At 35.5% G+C, this 12,173-nt stretch overlaps 1 protein-coding gene across 3 annotated transcripts in view; it reads left to right on the forward strand.

The window, feature by feature from the left end:
* Positions 1-2,801: 2,801 nt before the first annotated feature.
* Positions 2,802-12,173, forward strand: part of LOC110045284 (3',5'-cyclic-AMP phosphodiesterase 4C-like) — a 49,885-nt gene continuing 40,513 nt past the window's right edge. The window contains exons 1-2 of one of the 3 annotated variants that reach the window (XM_020750915.2): positions 2,802-3,050; positions 11,427-11,508. The gene's annotated coding sequence lies outside the window, so the exon portion shown is untranslated. Of the gene's footprint in view, positions 3,051-11,409; positions 11,509-12,173 lie in introns of those variants that run through there. The other 2 variants (XM_020750923.2, XM_089286460.1) reach the window with 2 other exon arrangements.

The following is a 12,173-nucleotide window of genomic DNA, read 5'->3' on the forward strand; positions in this document are numbered from 1 at the left end:
ATGTTTATTTGTTTGCTTTGTTATGTTTTGTTTTGACAATGGAAACTGGCACTCACTTGTGAATCATTCCTAGTCTGATACTTCGTTTTTTTCCTGTCCTGACTTTTTGGTCGCGAAAGGGAGTTAGAGCGCGATGCTCAACTGAGTTTTCCAAATACCTCAGACCACTGATAATTCCCTTGATCTGAACGAAGCACGGAGCCCGGAAAGCCAAGACACATCTGCTTGTTTATTTGTTTGTTTGTTTCATTCAAAAAGCTGTAGAGTTGGAATATATGGCACGACCATATCGATTATATAAGTAATAAAATTAGCAAAAGTGTAAATGTTATTGCAAAACTAAAACCCTATGTGACATCCCAATCCCTAACAAGTATTTATTATGCACGTATATATCCCTATTTAACTTCTGGTTGCGTACTGTGGGGTAATAATTACGAGGCTCCATTGTCACAATTGGTGAGACTACAAAACAAAGCTATTAGAATAATCAACAATGTGCCACTTCGTGAACATATTACTCCCCATTATGTAAACCTTGGTCTTATTAAGCTTCCTGACATTGTTAAATTATATACCTGCCAGCTATTTTATGACCACTTGATTGATGAAAAACCGTCTAATTACACCTTATCTCTGGTATCTGAGCAACATAACTACGTTACTCGAAGTGCATCCCTACAACACTTAAATCCCGGTTTCTCCAGAATAAATATAAGGAAATTTTGTCCCACTGTTATTGGATGTTACTATTAATTAATTCATACCTCTTCCTCTCCTATGTTAACTTTTTTACCCTAATTATTACTGTCAATTAAACAAGGGCATCTAATTAGCTTGCTATATTTTTGCCCTTTTCCATTTCTCCTCTTACTTGTCTACTTTATATTTATCTTTGTAATTTTAGAATGGAATAAATAAATAAAATGAAAAAAAAAAAATGAAAATTTACCAAGTTTCGCCAATCTCTTTTTCGGTCCTTCGACTCTCGTGGAAAGAAGAGACAAGTAGGAGAGGGATCTTGAAGAGTATAATAAGCTCGCCCGCTGGTCGTGGAGGTCGCACCAAAAGAATTTACTTGTAAAATCTAAGGGGTCTATCAAAGGTTCTGGTTTAAATTTATAAAAATTTCTAGCGGCAAATGGAACACCATTTTCAAGAATTTCCGAAAAAGAGAACAACCTCGCGATGTATAACACCAGGATAACAGCATTTTTGAAGATTTCTTTTTGTTACCAGAAATTTCCGCTCCATCCGATTTTTCTCTCGGAATTTTCATTTAAATTGTTTGCATTTTGGAAATTTACCAATTTTTGTATTTTCCACAAGGTTTTCAAAGGAATTTCCCCTCGAAAGTTTTGCAATTTTTGGTCGAATGGAAATCAAGAACGCTGACGTTATGAATTCATTTGACGTCATTCGTTCGTTCGTTTTGGTTCGATTCGTTGGTTGGTTGGTTGTTTCATTCTTCACATCATTCATTTGGCGGGAGTAACTCAATCCCAGGCTTTCTTTAGAGCCTTGGATCGAGGTTGTGGTTGGAAGCCTGTCACGTGACGTCACGAAGGTCATGTTGGTATGAAATTTTTAAATCTGTCGTTGAGGTTTTCTTATGCAAAAATTTGCCACTGTCAGGGAACAAAAATTTGGTTTTCACACCACACGAAGCACACGACATCTAGACGACCGAATTTAGCAGTACTGTGGCACTTCTCGTAAGCTTGTAATTGCTTTGTTTGTTTGCAGCTGTTATTGTTTTAGGGCTAGGGGACCTTGTTTCTGTTGTTTGCGCTATTGTTCTCTTAAAGGATTTCAAGCCATTCATGTGAGACCTTACGAGAGCTGTTACATGACCCGAAGAGACTCACGCGGTGATTTTAGCAGTCTGGACAATAAAATTGTTTATGAGGATGTTTTCTTTTTTCCTGGGGTTAAAATAATGGTTTTAATGGCAGAAGTAAATCCCAGATGTTTTTATTAATTTCCGGCCACCATATTAGCATCCCCCGGGGAACGCAAATATGGCGTACTGACTCCTATAATGGATTCAAACCTTTTTGACGAAACACGGAATACAGCACAGAGCTGAAACTCGCCCAAATAAATTAACTGTTGGACACGACGATAGAGTTTCTGCGCTATCCTAAAGCGCGTCTTATGTCTCATATTTTTATCAAAGTGAACCGTTACAAAGCTTTAATCGCTCAACATCAAGAAGGCACCGAGAGTTTAATTGTAACTCTTATGACGTCATTTAAATTCGTTCCCTAGCAACCCAGTTTGAAACTACAATTTGGAAGACTAGAGCCGGTAATTAGTTATTCGTTTTCTTCGCATTTCACGATATTAAAATTATGTAGATATCTTATTTATTTTGATAAAAATCGCCTTAGGAAATGTAGAGTCCAGGTTGGGAAAATATCATGCTGTTGTTTTTAGATCAATTTGTCAATGAAGGTGACAATTGGAACACTATTGTTACTTTAAGAAAAAATAAAAAAAACTCGATGAATAAATACACAAGAATAAATCCGAGAAAATCCTGGCATAATTAAGGTGATTCCTATAAAATATTTCTTAACAGTATTTTAAGTTTAAAAATCGATATCTCATAGAATAAAACAAAAATGATTCGATTTTCGAGCCGACTGAAATAAAATTAGATTGCGATCGGTCCGCACAGAGCCCGTTAAGCGTTTCAAATGAATTTGCAAGTGTTAGTTCCTTGGGAATTTAATCTTAAATTCCAAAATATCCTGTCATTTCTTTTGTTGTCGCCAGCTGACTGCCTTAGGGAGTAAAACAAAACAATTCTGACTAACAGATGATACTGACCTGACTGGCAAGTGGTTCGCGCGCTGAAACTAACGGAACAGCTTTCGCTCAACAAAGAAAGTGAATACATTAGGTGTTATAACTCGTCGCTTGAACACAAGTCCTTGGCAAAATCGGATTTACGCAGAGTGCCTTTCCGTGAGGAATAAGAACAGGCAGACGAAGATTTCTTTGCGGGCTAAACTAATTCATACTTCATTGCTTGATTTAAGAAGGTAAGCTGTACAGTGTTGCCTCGAGAAAGACGCTAAACCGCGGCTCATGATTAATTTTTACTCTCTTTAAAAGAAACTAAGAAGTGAAATTTCATAACACAGCCGTAAAAGTACAGCATTGAGCAAACAAAATGAAATCACTTCTAACAGAACACGCATGCAAGCCATTCTAAACCTAATGTGCATGGATTAAAATAAAATAAATAGTTTGGCGAGTCGAATTTAATACATTTACGCAAATGCGAAATGCATTTTGTCAATTTCGAGTCTTGAAGACACATTTGTTTGGTAAAAAACAATGGCAATTGGAGTATTTTATTTCACACCTTTTGATATTTTGAACGTTTCCACTGACTAGAAAGAGAAACGAGACATAACAAACCCAAAGGAAAGCAACGCGCCATTTGAATAGCAACATAACTCTCCGTGGAAAAAAAAATGGGAAGAACTAGTATCGATATGACGTCAGCTTCATTTCCTGCCGTGGTCTAATGCGTTCAGTGCGATTTCGTTTTGCCCCAAGATACGTTTATCTTCGAATTAATCTATTTACAAAATATCTTTGTGAACGCGAAATAGTATAATTCCTTAAAGTGAAGGCTTAAGTTCTTGGCTATAAAACTGCACACACACACGTTGCTCAAACAGAAGTAGGATTTGCATCTGTGTGTGGAAAATTGAACGTCCGACATTGTTTTATTTTCGTTTATGATTGCCGTGAAAATGTTTTATGGCTTCCGTCAAACCTTGAAAGACACAGTAAAATTTTTTTTCTCCGGCTGTTCGAGTAAATAAATTGTTTTGACTCGCTTCAGCATTCTTTAATCAAAAAGCCAGTTCTATATATTAACCGATGTTTCCAGTGCGTCCATCTTGTCTTGTGTGAAAGTTGGCTGTGATAGATAGGTGTCAACTGGAAGTGTATATCACCCATGCTCTATTTGTTTCTTCGGTATTTAAGTGTTCAATTGAACAAATGTAATTGTCTAAATATAGAGGGCTAGTGGGGTTAATGGCTAAGCTGTTTGTCGACGTCTTTAAAGAACAAAGAAAGCAGAATATTTATCGCATTTTAACAATGTCTGACACGAAAACAGTGCCTTGTCGTGGTATTGTTATTTAAAAAAAAACATAAGTCGTACAAGACTGTCGAGCAGACAGAACACGACAATTTGCATTTTGAAGCCGAGCGACGAATCGGTGTTGCAGGTGTAATTAACTAAAATAAACCGGGAAAAATGTATTGTTCAAACCTTATTTTGACAAGATAATTACGTCGTGCTGATAATATTAATTCAGTCACACTTCCAGGTCTTTCTTTCGCTTTTTTGCCCTACTAAGATAATCGCATTGATGTTATCATGCGTATCTCACAAATTGTAACATCTACGTTTTTGAGTTTCGTTTTTAAAATTTACAAGTATTCAATCTGCTTGTTACTGCTACCGAAAAGAATATCTTTCGCCGTTTTCTGTTACTATAGACACGCTGATAAGACCACAGTATGTGATGGTTTTCGGATTCCCACCATTTTCAAATAGGAAACAACAATGAGAAACCTACTGCACCACCGAACGAAAATCCGATGTAAATAATTTTACGGTTTTACGGTTCAAATCTTTGGAAGATATTTTTGTGATAGGCGCAACTTCAATTTTTTTTTGTTTTTTGTTTTTTTTTTTCAATTTTCCACACACTATGATTTCAGATGGATTGTAAGTTCGCCAACTTTTGCCGACAAATTTACCGAAAGCGTGTTCAAATATTGCATTCATTTGGCTGTAAAGTGTTTTTACGAGTTTATATTTAACTCGTTGTGAGATGAAAAGAGCTTTTGAACGTTCCGGAAAGTTATCTTAAAAACCAAATTTCACGGAGCTCCACGTTAAACTAATTAAAAATACCTCGTATGCTATCTGGCGACTCAATGATAAACAGCAAGCGCGTGCCGTTGCCATAGTTACCCTTGGATCTTCCTACTTTCACGCTCACGAATCCAAAGTATGAAATAAAAATGATGAGGAATATGTAATTAAAATGGCAAATTATGGAAATACATAGAGCTTATCGATATGTCACGCATTTCACGAATCAAAGTAGCTTAGATAAAACGTGCAAGGAAAACAACAACGTTGTTTTTTGTAGAGGTTAGGAAACTTTTCAATTTGTTCTTGACTAGAAAGAGATGGTATAAACAGCAACTTCGTGATGACTTCAGGCTTTGTCGATTTGACAGCTGTTTGACATCATTTGACCTGACACATTGCTCGTTCCGTATATTTTTTATTGGCTAGGCTAATAAAAAGATGTCAACAAATTGCCAAATGCGAGGTGAATTTTATGATGCGCATTTTGAGCTACGTAAACTCTTACAAATTTATACAGAATTCACGACCTGCACAACTTGGAATTTCTGAGTTAAATATATGGAATATTAAATATTACGCTTTTTAATAACGTTTTAACATTATTCAAATTTACCCTCCTTCAATCTTGAGTTCTCGAAGAGAACGTCTGTAGGATGTTTTTTTTTTACCATTATTATGATGGAGAAAATACTTCAATCAATGTGTTTGCGTGCCTCGGGCGCATGAGGAAATAAAAAAAAAAGAAATGTTTCCCCTGCAGTTCTATAATCTCCTACTATTGCATCTCAGGTGTTGTCGCTAGCAGCCCAATTTCAAGTTTGATATGTTCCCTTATAAGCGGTCTTCTACAATAACTACAATACGTTTCATCTCTGGTATCTAAGACCTCCCATCGCAGTTTTTTTCTGTGTTCACTCGCTATCAGCTTCTTTTAAATACCTATATTGTCAGCGGATTCTTCGTCCAAAGTTCGATCTGAGAAAATGGCGGTAGATCAAGACGTATCCTATACAAAGCCGACGTATCAGTCCTCAATTCTCTCCCCTTATCGAATTGCACGATGTGTACAGAAAGACGCTCTAAGGAAATATTATTTATCTACCACTCTCGCGAATCACACTGTCCTGAAAGTAAGATCAGCGTGTTGTATTTTCCGGTTAGCAGCTGGTTTAATTATATCTGCGATTGAGCATATATTCAATATTTCGACCGACATTGACTTGCGTGAAAACCAAAATAAATTCCCCACCGTAAACAGTTTATGCTGTTATGCAAATTTTGACGGGCAAAGTTAAAAACTTGTGGGTGACAATGCATAAATTGTGGTTAAAATGACTGTCATTTGTAGCAAGCAAAGAAGAGAGATAGATTTTTGTCCTGATTATCTGACGTTAACTTAACAATGTTATATATATGTTTTTTTGTTGTTTTTTTTTTTACTTTCTTTGAAGAAGATTTGTTCCAATAACCCTGTCGATGAACTCAAGATTAAATATTCCAGCTAAAATCTGGGAGTCACTTATCTTTGTCAGATTCATTCGTTATAATTGAAATTTTAGCAGCTATTAGCCTGACATTGTTATCTCCTTCTCTCGGTGTTTTTGTTTTTGGAAAGAAAATAATTGACGTAAAAATGCTTAGAGCAAATTACAAGCTTAAATCATTCACGAGCGGAGAGAAAAGCGTTGTATATTTTAAAGATTTCTTCGGCGCATCGTAATCTTTTCTTCACACATACCGTTCACGTTGTCTGGAACAAGTAACCTTCGTCGGTAAACGGTAAGCTAAGTTCGATAATCACATTTCAGTGTACAAAGAAAATTATTTGGGAAGATTTAAGATAGATATTGCCCTGTCGTTATCCCGTCGGACCGCCTCAAAGAAGTTTCTTTTCATATTTACATTCAGCTTTCGACTACAACATTACCAAATAACATTTCTACTGATTAAAAGAAAACCCTAAAATCATAGCTATAATTGTATAGTGTAATTTCAATGTTTATTACCGCATCTTACAACTGAAGCAGAAGCTAGCCGAAGGCATAACTAAGTAAGCATGCATTTGTCTTCAGACGTTAGCTTTGCAGTATTTACAAATGTTTTGAATACCGGATTTCAACTCAATAATCATAAAACTGAATTCGATTTATTTATTTACTTGAAATCTAATTTCACTCGAACTCCTATAATTTTAAAATATGTATACATTTTCAGTAAAACATACATCTTTTAATTGTTTCGTTTTAGGCGATGGTGTAATTTTCTGTTTCTGCTCTTGAAGAGAAAACAAATCTACTTCTTAAATCAGCGCTAATTTTGGGTGCGCTCCAATACAAAAATGGTGGGCGGTTTTTGTGCTAAAACTGTTAATTCGATTCAAACCAGTTCCATAAACATGCTTTAATTTAGCTTGCGATCACTGAATTGAAATATTAATCACGAACCGAATTTCACGGTAGAGGAAAAGAACACAAGGGATTTAATCTTTAATCAAGATATACTGACTTTATTGGCATCGACAACGGATATATCACCAGGAATTTTGAGGAGTTTAATTTCGGAAACAGGACTTGGCGTCCGAGATTGAATATTTACATTGTATACAAAGCCGGCTAAGCTGCATGTGTTTTCAATTGAACTAAAATATGACACTGCGGTAAATCTGCGAGCTTACATGAAGATTAGCCTGTCAAAATGTAGAAACTCCGGCCTTATAGCAAACCATCATTTATTATGCATTGATAAACCAACCCCAAGTGTCACATTTGCGATATTTTCGCATTATATATATTATTAAAAACGTTGTGTCTTTGCTGCAAAAGTATACTGTTATATATGCCTGATAAGGAACTGGTTTAGTTGTCACCATAAGCTAAGAGGTACTTTCAGTTAACGTACTTTTAGTTCAATTAATTTTTCTGGAGGAAGGGTTAAGAGGGCTGGCAAAACAAGCTTGCAAGTGTGCTTAAATTGAGACGACGACTGAATCTTCCTGTCAATCGCGTTGAATATTCAATCAAGAGCCTAATTCACGCCTCTGTTAACATTAAAAAACATTTATGACGAGCATAAATCATGTATTATGTATTGATAAAGCAACCCCAAGTGTCACATTTGCGATATTTTCGCGTTATATTAGCAAAAAACGTTGTGTCTTTACTGCAAAAGTATACCATTATATATGCCTTTCAAGGAACTGGTTTTGTTGTCACCATAAGCTAATAGGTACTTCCAGTTAACGTACTTTGAGTTCAATTAATTTTTTCTAGAGGAAGCATTGAGAGGGCTGGCAAAACAAGCTTGTAAGTGTACTTAAATTGAGACGACGATTGAATCTTCGTGTCAATCGCGATGAATATTCAATCAGGAGCATAATTCATGCCTCTGTAAACATTTATGACGAGCATAAAAATGCATGAACAAAGAGATGCATGATTTATCGTCCAGCAAGAGTGAGTGCACGCAGAGTGCACGTGAACAATTAATGATAAAATTACATAAAAATTAAAATCGCGCCGACAATCATGAAATCACTTAGCCTGTTACTTCTGCAATAGAGTACCAACTGCATGCTTTGAGTTTTAAAGTATGTGAATCGATCCCTTAAATCTGTGTTATTTTTATCACAGCTTCAATTTTAAGTATTTCGTTTCTTCTTCCGCAATAAACAACTAAATAAACATCAAATATATAAACCATCCTCATATATGGGGTTGTTTTCACTTGAATGTCGAAAAGCAATACTCCGTGAAAAAAAAAAAAGACGGCCGCGGTACATTTTACCACAATACCTTGCTAACCTAACACAGCCTACATGGCCAAAGAAAGCCAAATTTTTATAATTTTGTTCCTGTACTAAGGACATTGTGTAGCCAAGGTTTGAAGATTTTATAGCTTTTCTGTACGTTTTTATGAACGTTGTTAAGGTTTTCTTGCGCTAGGAACTATGGGTAAATGTACCAGTCGCCATCATTTTTCCTACGGAGGATTGGTTTTGCATTAAAACACTACACGATTGGTTTAAAAACTCGCGCCACTCTTTCATCCAATCAGAAGTAAAATCAAAACCAATCGTGACTCACTCGCGCAAATTTTTCCGCGCTTTACGTCAGCTACATATATTTGCTTCGAGTTTTGATTGGTTCACTGGATTGCCTGTGTCCTTTGTGATTGGCTGGAGTGATTACTTTGGTTTTGGCTTTACAACTCAGTTGAAAATGACTCTAATCAATCAATAAATCAATACACGCGACACATAAAGAAAATTCAAAAAAAAAAATGAACAAACAAACAAATCAATAAGTAAATAAATATATATAATATAGATAGGACCCTGCGCGCGCTCTGATTGGTCAAAAACCGATGTTTTATCAGAGTATAAAACATAGAAAAGCGTGTTTCATTGTTTTTCACTTAAATCATAAAGCAAATGAAGAAGCCTGAGCCGTGTATTACACTCTGATAAAACACTCCGGACATTTGAGAACACTCGAGAAATGTAGAAAACACGAGCCGCAGGCTCGTGTTTTCTACATTTTTCCTCGTGTTCTCAATTGCCCGTCGTGTTGTATCACAGTGTAATACACGGCTTATAATTTTATAATTTTAGTTATTAACATGGTGCGAAGCGAATAACTTCAACTTCAATTTCTTTATTATTTTGCTATATTTACAAAGCTCACATTAATATCATAATTATAAAAAGAGAAATATTAGGTACAAATGCTCATGGAAAAGAATGAAAAGATGATATGTTCGTGGTTACCACCATGTTGAGCTAAATACGGTAGAACAAAAATACATTTAAAAAACATTGGTTACTCAAAATACATTACTGACAGAGAAAAATGTATACATTACTTAGCTACAAGTTAGTTTTAATGCATGAGTTGGGTAGTATCTACTGCTACGCAGCTAATGTCATGTATAAGAAAGTTCGACTGTTTGGCATATTATCCTGGCACGAGGGCTACACCGAGAGAATATCGGCCCTGTAGGTCCTGACAATACCTATATATTGAGCGTAGAGAAGTCTGTGTGCAAATTGACTGAGAGCCGATATCTTGGTTAGCAGGTTGATACTGAGAAGATCGATATTTGAACGACAACTGATATTGCTTCCTGATTGGTTGGTATTTGTTATCACCCCTTATGAGCTGTTTTCACCATGTAATCAATATTGTTGTTGTTATGAACTGAAGTAATGTTTCTTTTCCTTAATTCTAAGATTTATTTTGACTTAGCTCCAAGAGGCGGAGTAGGTCAGTCTTAAGATAATCGTTTCATGTTTAAGCTCACGTGTGATTTTCCTTTGTTGCGAAATAAATGTTGGTATCAATATATGTGAACGTATTCAACGTTAAATAGAGACTTTAAAAGGTGTCTTGCAGCCGTTAGCTGTAAATACATTCGCACATTCTTACAAGGAAGTTTGCCCAAGCTAAAGACATATGCGTTCGTAGTTAATTTTCTTTCGATTGGACGTCAGAAATGAATGAAGTATTCGATTCCTATGTATTTTGACACTCCTTAAGACTTCCTTGATTCGTGGGCAGCTCTAAATTAAAAGAACTGTCATGGCATTTTGAGGCATTTTGCCCACGTACAAACTTACCTTTAATGTAAATTATACTTTAGCCGCAATACTTCGCTAATGTACGGACAACTCTCTCCTAAGACATCAATACGAATTTTATTTCACAGCGACAATGAATGTTGCAGTGGCGTTTCGGATGCGACCAATATTTGCACTTATTACAAAAACGTTAACATACACCTTGAAATAAAAATGTCCCAAAATATGTAATGGAAACATATTTATCGATATAGGTATTGTAGCACATTGTGTTTGTATTCTTTCTATTTTGTTGTACTGTCATTTTAATAAAAGAAAATAAGCAAATATATAAAGTTTCACTATCAATAGTTTTTTTCGAACTAAACTTTATTTCGCACTGAAGAACGTTAAATATCTTTTTCTTTCCCATCAAACTTCATCAATAAAATATTGAGACCAAAAGGTTCCTCTCTAAAATGAGAATTGCTGGCATTATCCCTTGAAAATATATGCGTCACTTCATACATATATAAATAAGAATAATGTTCTGTTGTTCTCTCATAAATATTAATAAATACCCGTTATTTGGAGCAAGAATTTTTTAAACACTTCCAATGCTATCTCAAAATGCTGTAACGAGTGCGAAGAGATAGACGCTTTGGTCCTTTTCAATTCGAAAATTATCTATCCTAGCTCTATATTTTTCCTACTGTGAGAAGTGCAAGCCAGTTTACGCTAGAAATAGCCTATTTGACTCCATTCAAAGAACATTAAGACGTGTTTCTGAGCCAGAAAGGACAGCCAATAACAACTTTTTTTATTTTTCAATGTTTTGGTGAGTCTGTGGATTACAGCGGGAGCCTGACTTTCTTAATGACATTGTGATCTTTTAAGACTGGTGTGATATCTTTAAAAATATATATACAGTGTGGGTTGCTTTTTTTCCTTCAGGATTTGAAAGTGAACGTACGCTCGCTCAGGCGCTGGAATAGCGGTCAAGAAATATTCACATTAGGCAATTAAATATTTGGAGGTGAGAGCAATTATACAGTTCTTTATTTTTAAAAACGCAAGCTTGAATTTTAGCGCTAATTGCAGCGTGTAGAAAAAAGTTATTTTGAAACAAATGACATAGGCTTTTATTACTAGGCAAGCTCGAAATGTTTCTAGCGAAATGAAGCAAGTTCAAATATTACAGAGAAGTCAGAGACTTAAGTCAGAGAAGCTAGTGTTCGCCAACCGACGAAGAATTGAAATTAAATAATCCGCAAATTCTGGGTTGATCTGCAAATTCAAATTGTAATGTTTACGTACGGCGCCATATTTGTTCTTCGCGGCCGAACTGCAGTCCTTAAAAGTTAACAGGACAAGGTTCAAATTGCTTAATTATCTTTTTTTTTCGTTAGAATGTATATGATATAAAGCATCTCTCTCTAGCTTTATGATCATTAGCCGACTTTAGAAGTAATTTTATTTCGAAAGATAAAATTCTATGCCAGCTGTTTGTCTATGTTTATACATATCAACGAATTTTTTTTTTTGGAAGAGCTTTGCTCGAAGGATTATAATCGAATGATTTAGGGCCTTTTGACTCAAACGTCGTGAAATCCTAGCTTGATTATTGAAAAAAGGGTTTCCTTCATCCGGCAGAAAATTGTTTATTCATAGAAATAATTTATTGATCGTTTGGGTGCAAAG

The sequence above is a fragment of the Orbicella faveolata genome, unplaced genomic scaffold (assembly GCF_042242905.1).
Source record: "Orbicella faveolata isolate gen_17 unplaced genomic scaffold, um_ofav_v1 contig_14, whole genome shotgun sequence".
Classification (NCBI taxonomy): Eukaryota; Metazoa; Cnidaria; class Anthozoa; order Scleractinia; family Merulinidae; genus Orbicella; species Orbicella faveolata.